The 10,579-nt window shown below is 38.4% G+C and overlaps 1 long non-coding RNA gene across 1 annotated transcript; it reads right to left on the bottom strand.

Moving 5' to 3' along the window:
- Window positions 1-2,516: 2,516 nt before the first annotated feature.
- On the bottom strand, window positions 2,517-10,149 carry LOC118762354. Its single transcript, XR_004998101.1, has 3 exons — window positions 9,910-10,149; window positions 4,859-5,038; window positions 2,517-2,653 (listed from the first exon to the last, which is right to left on the bottom strand). It is a non-coding gene; the product is annotated as an uncharacterized LOC118762354 (long non-coding RNA).
- Window positions 10,150-10,579: the final 430 nt, after the last annotated feature.

Here is a 10,579-nt window from a genome sequence, read left to right as displayed (position 1 = left end):
ACACCCTACACGAATATGAGACATTACTTACCTTTATTCCGTGGTCGTGGCGGGGAAGTCCACATTAATCAGTGACTTGTCCACTCCGAGTCGCGGACCCTTTATGTCCCCTGCGAACTGTGCATTTAACATGTTAAAGTTCCGTAAGTCCAATTTATAAATTTCTACATTTTTTTGTAGATTTCTGTGGGTTTTCACCCTTTCTGCGCTTGGGATATTCCCATTCCACTTTTAAGTCGGTCATTATTTTTGTCTATTGCCGCATATACTATTTGGGCTTCTGTAAATCTGCTTTTTTGTGGGCTTTGTGGGGGTGATGGGGAGGACCCCGGGGAGTATGATGGGGGGGAACACGAGGAGGGGGTTGAAATGGAGGGGTAATGCTCGGCACTGAGGGGTGGGGGTGGATTGGGTGGGGGCTTCTCTTTTTGTGGGGAACCGTGGTTGGGTGGGGATGGTTTTCCCCCCTGGGAGTTGGACTTCTTTTTGATTGTGCCCGGGTTGGTTGGGCCTATGTCCGCGTTTTTCCTTTTTGGCGTTTTCTTCCGCCTCACCGTTGTGAAGTCGTCCTCTTCCTCCGTTTTCTTCTCCGCCTCCTCTTCCGTCTTTTTCCTTTCTTCTTCCTTCTTGCTGGTGGGGCATTCCATACGGATGTGACCTATCTCGCCACATCCGTAGCAACGTGGCTTTCGCCCCTCCACCACCACCCGCAAGTTAATCTCTTCCCCGAACTGAATTCCTTCTGGAACCTCCTCCATTGCCTCCGGGGTCGCTTGCACCACCACGTGCAACGCTTGTCCTCTCCAATTTTCTTTTATTACTCTTCTGATGTTTATTACTGTTATTTTTTCTTCCAGCCCCATTAACAGTGCTGGAAGCAACCACCTCACGTCGACCTGTGGCGGCACGTCCTCCACTCTGATTTTTGAGGTTCTCCTTCCTAAATACGAGGGTAATAAAATTATTTCCTCCGTCTTTATTGGTGTTAAGGAGTGTTTTTTTGCTGTTTCTTCATCTCTGAATTGTACCTCTATGGTTGCGAACTTTCTCCCCCACGTCACGTAATCCATATCGCTCCACACTAGTTTCAGGCATTTCTCCGCCTGGTCTTTGGTTATTCTTTCAATTCTCTTCTCTTTTATCACATATGATTTATAAATTATCGTTCTTTTCTCGGTTTCCTCTTTGATTGTTTGTGGGAGGGCAGCTATCGCGTTATTTCCTTCTTTTTTAAACATTTTTTAAAACTTTTCGTATTCCACCTCCTCCATCTTTACTTCCTCTGTCTTCCTACCAGCAGCGGCAGCGAAGTTGAACATCTTGGTTTTTTCACTTGGTACATTTGCTGTTTTCACAGTTTCATCGGAAGTCACACCTTCCGTAACTTTATCCGTTTTCGTAGCCTTTTTAATCGGCGAACCTTCATTCGCTTTTGCTGTTTTCACAGCTTCCTTGGAAGTCGTGTCTTCCGCAATTTTTTCTTCTTCCGCAATTTTCATATTTTTTTGTGTAGGTAAACCTACTATTTCATCATTTTTTGACATTTTTGGACAAATGTGTGTGTTTTTTTCGTGTATTTTAATGTGCAGCAGTTCCCCTCCGTGAGGAGGGGAAAACAAAGTTTTCCTGGTTCAAAACCAGCAACAGTTCAAACAATTTTTTAAACAAGACAATTAAAACAGGTTTTAACATAAACACAACTATTCACTTTTTGTTCCTTTCCACCGAACTCTCAGGAGCCGAAAAAAACACAACCGACGTCAAACGAAGTGCTAACGATTCTGCTTAGTCGCCGCCTAACGCTCCAGACGTAAATTCTGAATTTCTTCGACGTGTTTGCATATCAGCAAATAGCTTTTACGCTTTCTGTGTGTATGTGTGTATATATATATATATATATATCCAGCTGGCTCAGTAGTGGAAGAGTGACACTAAAAAGCAGAAATAACTGCAAAATATTGATATCTGTCATTCTTTTTCACTTCTGAGAAGATTTCGTTTCGCCTGATTTTGAGATATACTCCGTTTTTCAACACAGTACTTCATTGAAGGGATCTCCTCGAATAAAGAAATGTATATTTATCTAGGTATTAGTGAAATCGGAACCGGGAGAAACTATTTTCTATTATTTTCAAATAATAAAAATATCAAACTACTTAATATTTTTTTTATTAGTATATTTAAAATCTTTGTTGTACTGAACATTCTTATAAATATGTTGATTTCTAACGTAGGTATAAGACCTCACTTGGGAGATAGGTATAATGTATTAAATCGATCTAGTACTCGGTTGGTACTTACTTTATCGACTCAAAAAGGATAAGACAAATTTGACGTTGGTGGAATTTGAACTAAGATCTTAAGTAATCGTAATAGAATAGCAAAAGTCATTTGTCTGACGCTCTAAAGTTTCTGTTAACCTGTTGCCACGGATCTAATACATATATTACCGTCAAGTTTTAGTTGATACCTTCTTATTTCTTTATTGCCCACAAGGGGCCATTTTGTGTCTTCTTGGGTCTGCAACTTCTCTGATGTACTACAAGTCTGTCTGGTAAGAATGTTCTTCCACAAATGTTACAGGGAACCAAAGCTGCCTGGCTACTTTCCCAAGCAGCTTGATTTCGTATGTCAATATCATATTGGTCTTTGCCTGCAACAACGACAACAAAACATTTTAGTTAACTATGGCGAGACGTCTTATGACAGGTTTCAATTTTGTAAACTATATTGCTATGGTTATAGATTATTATTCAGAGTGGGCCAAAAGTCACGCACAAAATAAGTTCAATACGCTTCGGAATTGTCAAAGACATGCTTCAATTATTCTAAAATAAAATAAAATAAAATGACGAATACTTATGTACATTATGAACAACATGAATAATAATGATTTCAAATGTTTGGCACAAGGCCACCAATTAAGTTAATTACATCAACCCCAGTGCTCACTGGTACTTATTTTATCGATCCGAAAGGATGAAAGGTAAAGTTGACCTCAGTGGAATCGACTTTGCCATTTATCCTTTCGATAATAATAATAACATGAATAAAACGACAAATGCCTTGGTGCATGATTTTTGACCCAAACCATATATCTTTATATGCATTTATAAGTTTAAGAACTTAATCTTAAAATAATGCCAAAACGAGTATAATAAAAAGAAGGTACTTCAAATTATTAGCAAAACATTCACTCACCAACATGCTCCAATTTTTACGGATGTGCTCTTCCCCACTTACTACCTTTTCTACGGATACTACGGCTTCTGCTCCCCTGAATATGTAGCATAAACGATACCTCTAACCTAACGCAACCATCTCCTTTTTCATCACCACTATCAGTTTTCACTTGTCAGATTAAATTCTTCCTTTTGCTCAGAACTGTAACTCTAAGGAACCCCTCTCCCGTACGACTTGATACTTAATCCCTATGTACAAAGACGTTGCAGCTATGGCCGCAAGACTTGAAGTCTGAGATGACTAGTCGATTTCATCGATCTCAATGTTCAACTGGTACATATGTTTATCAATTTAGAAAAGATGAGGGGCAAAATCAACCTCGGCGGAATTTGAGCTCAGAACGTAAAGACGGACGAAATGCTGCTAAGCATTTTCCCGGCGTGCTAACGATTCTGTCAGCTCGCCGCCTTGTTAATAATACCGTAAATCCTTGAGTATAACCCCACCCCAATTTAATGTCAAAATCCCTTGTGCGTACTCTATACGAGGTTAAAAATGAAAATTATTTTCTAAGCAATGTCCGTCCGAATCTCTATTTGCTGTCCGACAATGTTTATTCAGACGCATTTTGTGATGTCGGGCGCGAAAATACCTTAAGCTAAGCCTGAAAGCAATGAAGTCAAAAGGATCATCCATAACTTGCAATAAGCAACATTTATTAAACGTTGTGACTTATTACAGTTATTTCTTTATTTTCTGCAAACAAAATGCACAAAAAAGGCTACTCGTTTGCATTATGTTATATATACAATAATAATAAAGGACGTTACCATACACATTTATAGAAACCAAGGACGTTATATAAACCTCCTTGAATCAAGTTGGAGAAGGGGTGTGTATTATACACAAGGTTTAGGTTTTTCAGAGGTACAGCCCACTAAAAATCCCCTGCGTATTATACTCAAGGGCGGACTATACTCGAGGATCTACGGTATGTATAAAGTCGTTGCAGCTATGGCCGCAAGACTTGAAGTCTGAGGTGACTAGTCAATTTCATCGACCTCACTGTTCAACTGGTACATATGTTTATCAATTTAGAAAAGATGATGGGCAAAATCGACCTCGATGGAATTTGAGCTCAGAACGTAAAGACGGGCGAAATGCTGCTAAGCATTTTCCCGGCGTGCTAACAATTCTGTCAGCTCGCCGCCTTCTTAATAATAGTGATTTCAAATTTTGCCACAAGGACAGCAATTTTTGGGGAAGGGGATAAGTCGATGTAATCGACTCCAGTGTTTAACTGGTACTTAATTTATCGATCCCGAAAAGATGAAAGGCAAAGTCGATCTCGGCGGAATGTGAACTCAAAACGTAGCGGCAGACGAAATACTTATTTCTTTATTACCCACAAGGGGCTAAACATAGAGGGGACAAACAAGGACAGACATAGGTATTAAGTCGATTATATCGACCCCAGTGCGTAACTGGTACTTAATTTATCGACCCCGAAAGGATGAAAGGCAAAGTTGACCCCGGCGGAATTTGAACTCACAACGTAACGACAGACGAAATACTGCTAAGCATTTCACCCGGCGTGCGAACGATTCTGCCAGCTAGTTTTAATAAAATATCCCAATAAAATCCCTAGAAGCTCACATAAAAATGACATATTTACCACTCAACGGCACTATTTGTGGTTTGACTGGCAAGGGTCTACGTTCCTTTTTTGGTAACTGACTGTTTTCTAATTTCCATTTTTTTAAACATTGTGGTTCGTGGATATCGATAGAGTGTGTACCAAATTCCCGGCCACATATATAACATATCACAGTTTTTGGTCGACCGGCCATACCGTCTGAATTATTTTCGCCAAAGAAAAAAAGAAAGAAATGAGACAAGGAGGAAAAAAAGAGGAGTTTGCATAAATAAGTTTACTTTAATCCAATATGATAAATGTTTTGTAGAGCATAATGATTGATGTTAACGTTCATAGATTCAGTTCACTTCTGAGAAGGTTGTTGGTGGTATATTCCACGCCAGCGCTGGTCAAGTAGACTAGCAATATTATTTTCCGAAAATATATCTCCGACTATATTATTCTAATGTGTCTTTTTTATTTGAATATGGTTAGAAAGGAAATTGACTGTCATTTCTAATAGTACATATTTACCATGTTAAACAAAAAGAAAAAAAAAATCATCGATCTTTTCAGTTTGAACGGCAGTTTTTTCTAGCAGTGTCTTATGAAATTGTCACCCATAACTATGACCCTAGTATCGATCTATTGCATTTCAATCTATTTTAGGGTTGGTTAGGGGGAAGGGTATCTTTTTTTCTTTACAAATGTAAATAAACCCAATCTGTTTCTTAAACGAAGGACATATTCATACGGCACAGAATGTTGTTTACCTCAATGGACGTCAGTGATTAGTTGAAATTGCAGAAATTGAAGAAAAAACCCCCAAATATCTTACAAACTATAGAATTTTCTCAATAAAGCCAAGAGAAAAAGAGGTTTTATAAACACATTCTACCAGTATACGAAGTTTAAAATTTTTTAGTTACCTAGAAATTATGTTAAAAACTGCCGTTCAAAACGAAAAGATCCCTATATTATTCTAATGTGTCCTTTTTATTTGAATATGGTTAGAAAGGAAATTGACTGTCATTTCTAATAGGTCTAATGGCCATATTAAACAAAAAGAAAAAAAAAATCATCATTAGCTTTAGCGACAGTAATAGTCCTTTCTACTATAGGCTTAAGGCTTGAAATTTGAGGGAGGCTGATAGTCGATTACATCGATCTCAGTACTTAAATGGTACTTATTTTATCAACCCCGAAAGGATGAAAAGTAAAGTTCATCTCGGTGATATTTGAACTCAAAACAAAGACGGAAGAAATACTGCTACTCATTTAGGATCTTTTCGGTTTGAACGGCAGTTTTTTCTAGCGGTGTCACCCATAATTATGTCACCCATAATTATGACCATAGTATCGATCTATTGCATTTCTATCTGTTTTAGGGTTAGTTAGGGGTGGGGGAAGGTATCTTTTTTTCTTCACTAATGTATAAACCCAATCTGTTTCTTAAACAAGGGACATATTCATACGGCACAGAATGTTTTTTTACCTCAATGGACGTCACCGATTGGTTGAAATTGCAGAAATTGAAGAAGAAAAAACCAACAAATACGAGGGGCGTTCAATAAGTAATGCCTCTGTTGTGGTTTCTGATTTACAGGTGTTTGAACTGAGTCAAGTGGGAAATGGAGCCTGTTGAGTGTCGAGCAGTGATCCGGTTTTTGTATTTGAAAGGACGCACACCACGGGAGACTTTTGATGAAATGAAAGTAACTTATGGTGATGATGCCCCATCATATGACCGTGTAAAACGCTGGCATCGTGAATTCAAACATGGTCGGAACTCTGTGGAAACAGCTCCCAGATCTGGTCGCCCCCCTTCTGCCGTTGATGAGACGTCTGTCCGTCAAGTTGAGGCTGCCATTTTGGAAGATCGACGCATAACTATTCGCCAAATAGCCCATGAGGTCAAGATTAGTACCGGGTCTGTGGAAACTATCATTCATGACCATTTGCATATGCAAAAGGTGTCTGACAGATGGATTCCCAGGTTGCTCACACCTTTCCAGAAGCAAGAACGCGTCGAGTGCTCGAGGATGAATTTGGAGATGTGCCAAGAAGATGAGTCAAAATTTTTCAAAAGACTGATTACACAGGATGAAACCTGGGTCCATCACTATGATCCAGAGACCAAAGCCCAGTCAATGCAGTGGAAGCACCGTGACTCACCTCATCCAAAGAAGGCAAGGGTGCAACCCTCCGCTGGCAAGGTCATGCTCACAGTCTTCTGGGTCCAGGACGGAGTAGTGATGACAGATTTCCTGGCAAAGGGTACCACAATTACAGGAGCCTATTATGCTTCACTTTTGAGGAAATTAAGAGAAGCTATCAAAATCAAGAGGCGGGGCAAGATCAGCAAAGGCATCCTCCTCTTGCAGGACAACGCTCCGGTCCACAACTCGCTTGTCGCCAGATCAGAAGCACAGGCGTGCGGCTATGAACTCCTCCCCCATCCCTCCTACTCTCCTGACCTTGCACCCTCTGATTTTCACCTCTTCCCAGCCATGAAGTTGTTTTTGAAAGGAAAGCGTTTCCCAGATGATGCAGCCTTGATTTCTGAAGTCACGTCGTGGTTGGAGGACCAAGCTGGGGTCTTCTACAAAAACGGTCTCCAGAGCTGGATCAAACGATGGGAGAAATGCGTAACTCTGGGTGGTTCCTATGTAGAAAAAGACTAATAACTGTGCCAAGTTTCATTGCTCTACTGCTATGGGAAGTGGGTCAGGGGCATTACTTATTGAACGCCCTCGTATCTTACAAATAAAGCCAAGAGAAAAAGAGATTTTATAAACACATTCTACCAGTATACGAAGTTTAAAATTCTTTAGTTACCTAGAAATTATGTTAAAAACTGCCGTTCAAACCGAAAAGATCCCTTATTTTACCCTGTAAAATCTAACTTCTCTTAACTAAAGGCATATAGGAAAATAGGTAGATATTAACGTGGGACAAAGGAATCCAAAGATTCGATGTTCGGCAATATTCCTGTACTTACAACAATAACAATTTCTTACATGGGGACAAGACCGGCAACTGTTGAGAGGAACGGATAAATTGATTTAATCTTTCACCCTGCATCCATCACATTTCAAGTACTACGGGTGAATGAAGGACAAACAGCAACCGCGTTAGATTTTCAGCTTGATATGTAAAGCTGTCAAAAGCAACCTGCGGCCCGCTAAGTTTCACTTGTGTGGCCCGTCTGATGATGAGCTATGTCTCATGCGACCCGCTTCTCCAAAATGTTGCCCCATGTCCGATGTAAAGGGTGCAACTAAATAGGGCAACGCAGTTGGTCTACCCCACCCATATCTAACATCCGTTAGATGCTAACAAACGTTTCTAACATAGGCATGCAGCCTTAGATTTGGAGGATGGGGCTAGTCGATTATGTTGACTCCAGTACTTTATTTTATCGAACCCCGGAAAGATGAAAAGTAAAGCTGACCTCGGTGAACTCAGAACGTCAAAGGTTGTAACTAAATGTCGCAAAGTATTTTGCTTGACGTTCTAATGATTCCTTCGGTTCCCTGCTCTTGCAACAATAACAATAATATTTCTTTCTAATTTTGGAACAAAGCCAGGAATTTTGAGAATAGAGACAAGACGCCGATTACACACTTACATCGAATTCAGTGCTCCACTAGTACTTTAGTTTATCAATCGGAAAAGATGAACAGCAAAGTCAACCTCGGTGGCATTTGAAATGAGAAAAAAAAAAGCAAAGCCGGAAGAAGCACCGTTAAACATTTAGCCCGGCGTGTTAGCGATTCTGCCAGCTCGCAGGGTTAACACTAGTCACTAGTGATAATATAATACAATTTATGATTTTAACAGAAACAAGATGGTGGTCTTCGGAACCTGTAGCACACCGAAAAAAAAAGTGTTCAAGTCCTTTCGAGTTGACTTAATCGACTGCATCGGCCTTCAAACTTTGTGCTCTTGTATCGATTATTAGATATTGTTATTGAAGCAGCAAAGAAAATAAAATATCTACTTTAATTTAATGACTTCAAATAACACCGTGATGGACTTCTGTATCTTGGTCACTTTTTTTAATAAGTAAATATATTGGAGTTTGGTGTAGTCCCGGTTCTCCCTTATTAATTTATCCATATGTTTAAGGGTGCAGTAATGATTTATTCAGTAGTTTCTCCAACATTACTTATACTATTCCGAAAAGAATAAAAGCTACATTACCATTTTCGTTTCGCTATAAATCTCAAAATTCATGATTATGTGGGCATCACCCTCCACCTAGAAATGTTAATTTCTTTGACAAATGTTGATATTTAGCCACAGGTTGGTCTTGATCTAACAGAATGATCAAAAACGTTTCAGCAGGCAACATTTTGTCTTTTCTTCATACTTAATGCATTTAGAAATGCAAAACCTTATATGCTATTATTTTTAAGATACTAATGTATGATCTTAGGGAGATTAGGTTGCTATTTTTAGCAGCTCGAACGATCGTGTAGATGTGTCCCTCGTGGCTAGTTACAATTGATAAGCTAGCGATGCGGATCTTTTCGGTTTGAACGGCAGTTTTTTCTAGCGGTGTCATATGAAATTTTCACCCATAATTATGACCCTAGTATCGATCTATTGCATTTCAATCTGTTTTAGGGTTGGTTAGGGGTGTGGGGAAGGGTATCTTTTTTTTCTTCACAAATGTAAATAAACCCAATCTGTTTCTTAAACGAGGGACATATTCATACGGCACAGAATGTTTTCACCTCAATAGACGTCATTGATTGGTTGAAATTGTAGAAATTGAAAAAAAAAAACAAAAAACAAATATCTAACAAACTATAGAATTTTCTCAAAGCCAAGAGAAAAAGATGTTTTATAAACACACTCTACCAGTATACGAAGTTTAAAATTTTTTAGTTATCTAGAAATTATGTTAAAAACTGCCGTTCCAACCGAAAAGATCCGTTACAATTGATAAGTTAGCGATGATGCTAAGAATCAAAGGAAAAATTTAAAACAGAAGTTTTTGTGTTGTGATATGAAGATACAAAGGTTTTATGCAAGCACATCATTTATCTATCGAGTTTTATTTTCAATTATGCATACTTTACCTTGATTTTTCTCTTGTTTATAATTATTTTTAAATGAGCAAATGGAATTTAGATACGAAGATTTTTTCTAGTTTATAGCAAGTGTGTTCCGTAAACGTAGAATATTTTATAAGCGGTTACGCCATCTCCAAATGAATTTTCTAGATTCTTTGTCCCGATTCATATGAAGAAACGTTGAGGGAAAGTTTTTCTTTTATTTCCTCATCGTATCAGATTAAATCTGAATAAGTGGAAAAATTGTTTGACGTCAAATTCTTTATGACACAAAATACCGTCAATTATTGCATCTTTTTTTCCTATTTAACTAGGCAAAAATCTTTTTTTTTTATTGGAGTAAATAAGAAAATTTGGATCTTTTCGGTTTGAACGGCAGTTTTTAACATAATTTCTAGGTAACTAAAAAATGTTAAACTCCGTATACTGGTAAAATGCGTTTATAAAACATTTTTTTCTCTTGGCTTTATTGAGAAAATTCTATAGTTTGTAAGATATTTGTTTTTTTTTCTTCAATTTCTGCAATTTCAACCAATCACTGACGTCTATTGAGGTAAAAAAAAATTCTGTGCCGTATGAATATGTCCCTTGTTTAAGAAACAGATTGGGTTTATTTACATTTGTAAAGAAAAAAAGATACCCTTTCCCCCACCCCTAACCCTAACTAACCCTAACC

This window comes from Octopus sinensis, linkage group LG2, assembly GCF_006345805.1.
Source record: "Octopus sinensis linkage group LG2, ASM634580v1, whole genome shotgun sequence".
Lineage (NCBI taxonomy): Eukaryota > Metazoa > Mollusca > Cephalopoda > Octopoda > Octopodidae > Octopus > Octopus sinensis.
Note: the sequence above shows the minus strand (reverse complement) of the source record. Positions and strands in the feature narration are given on the sequence as shown.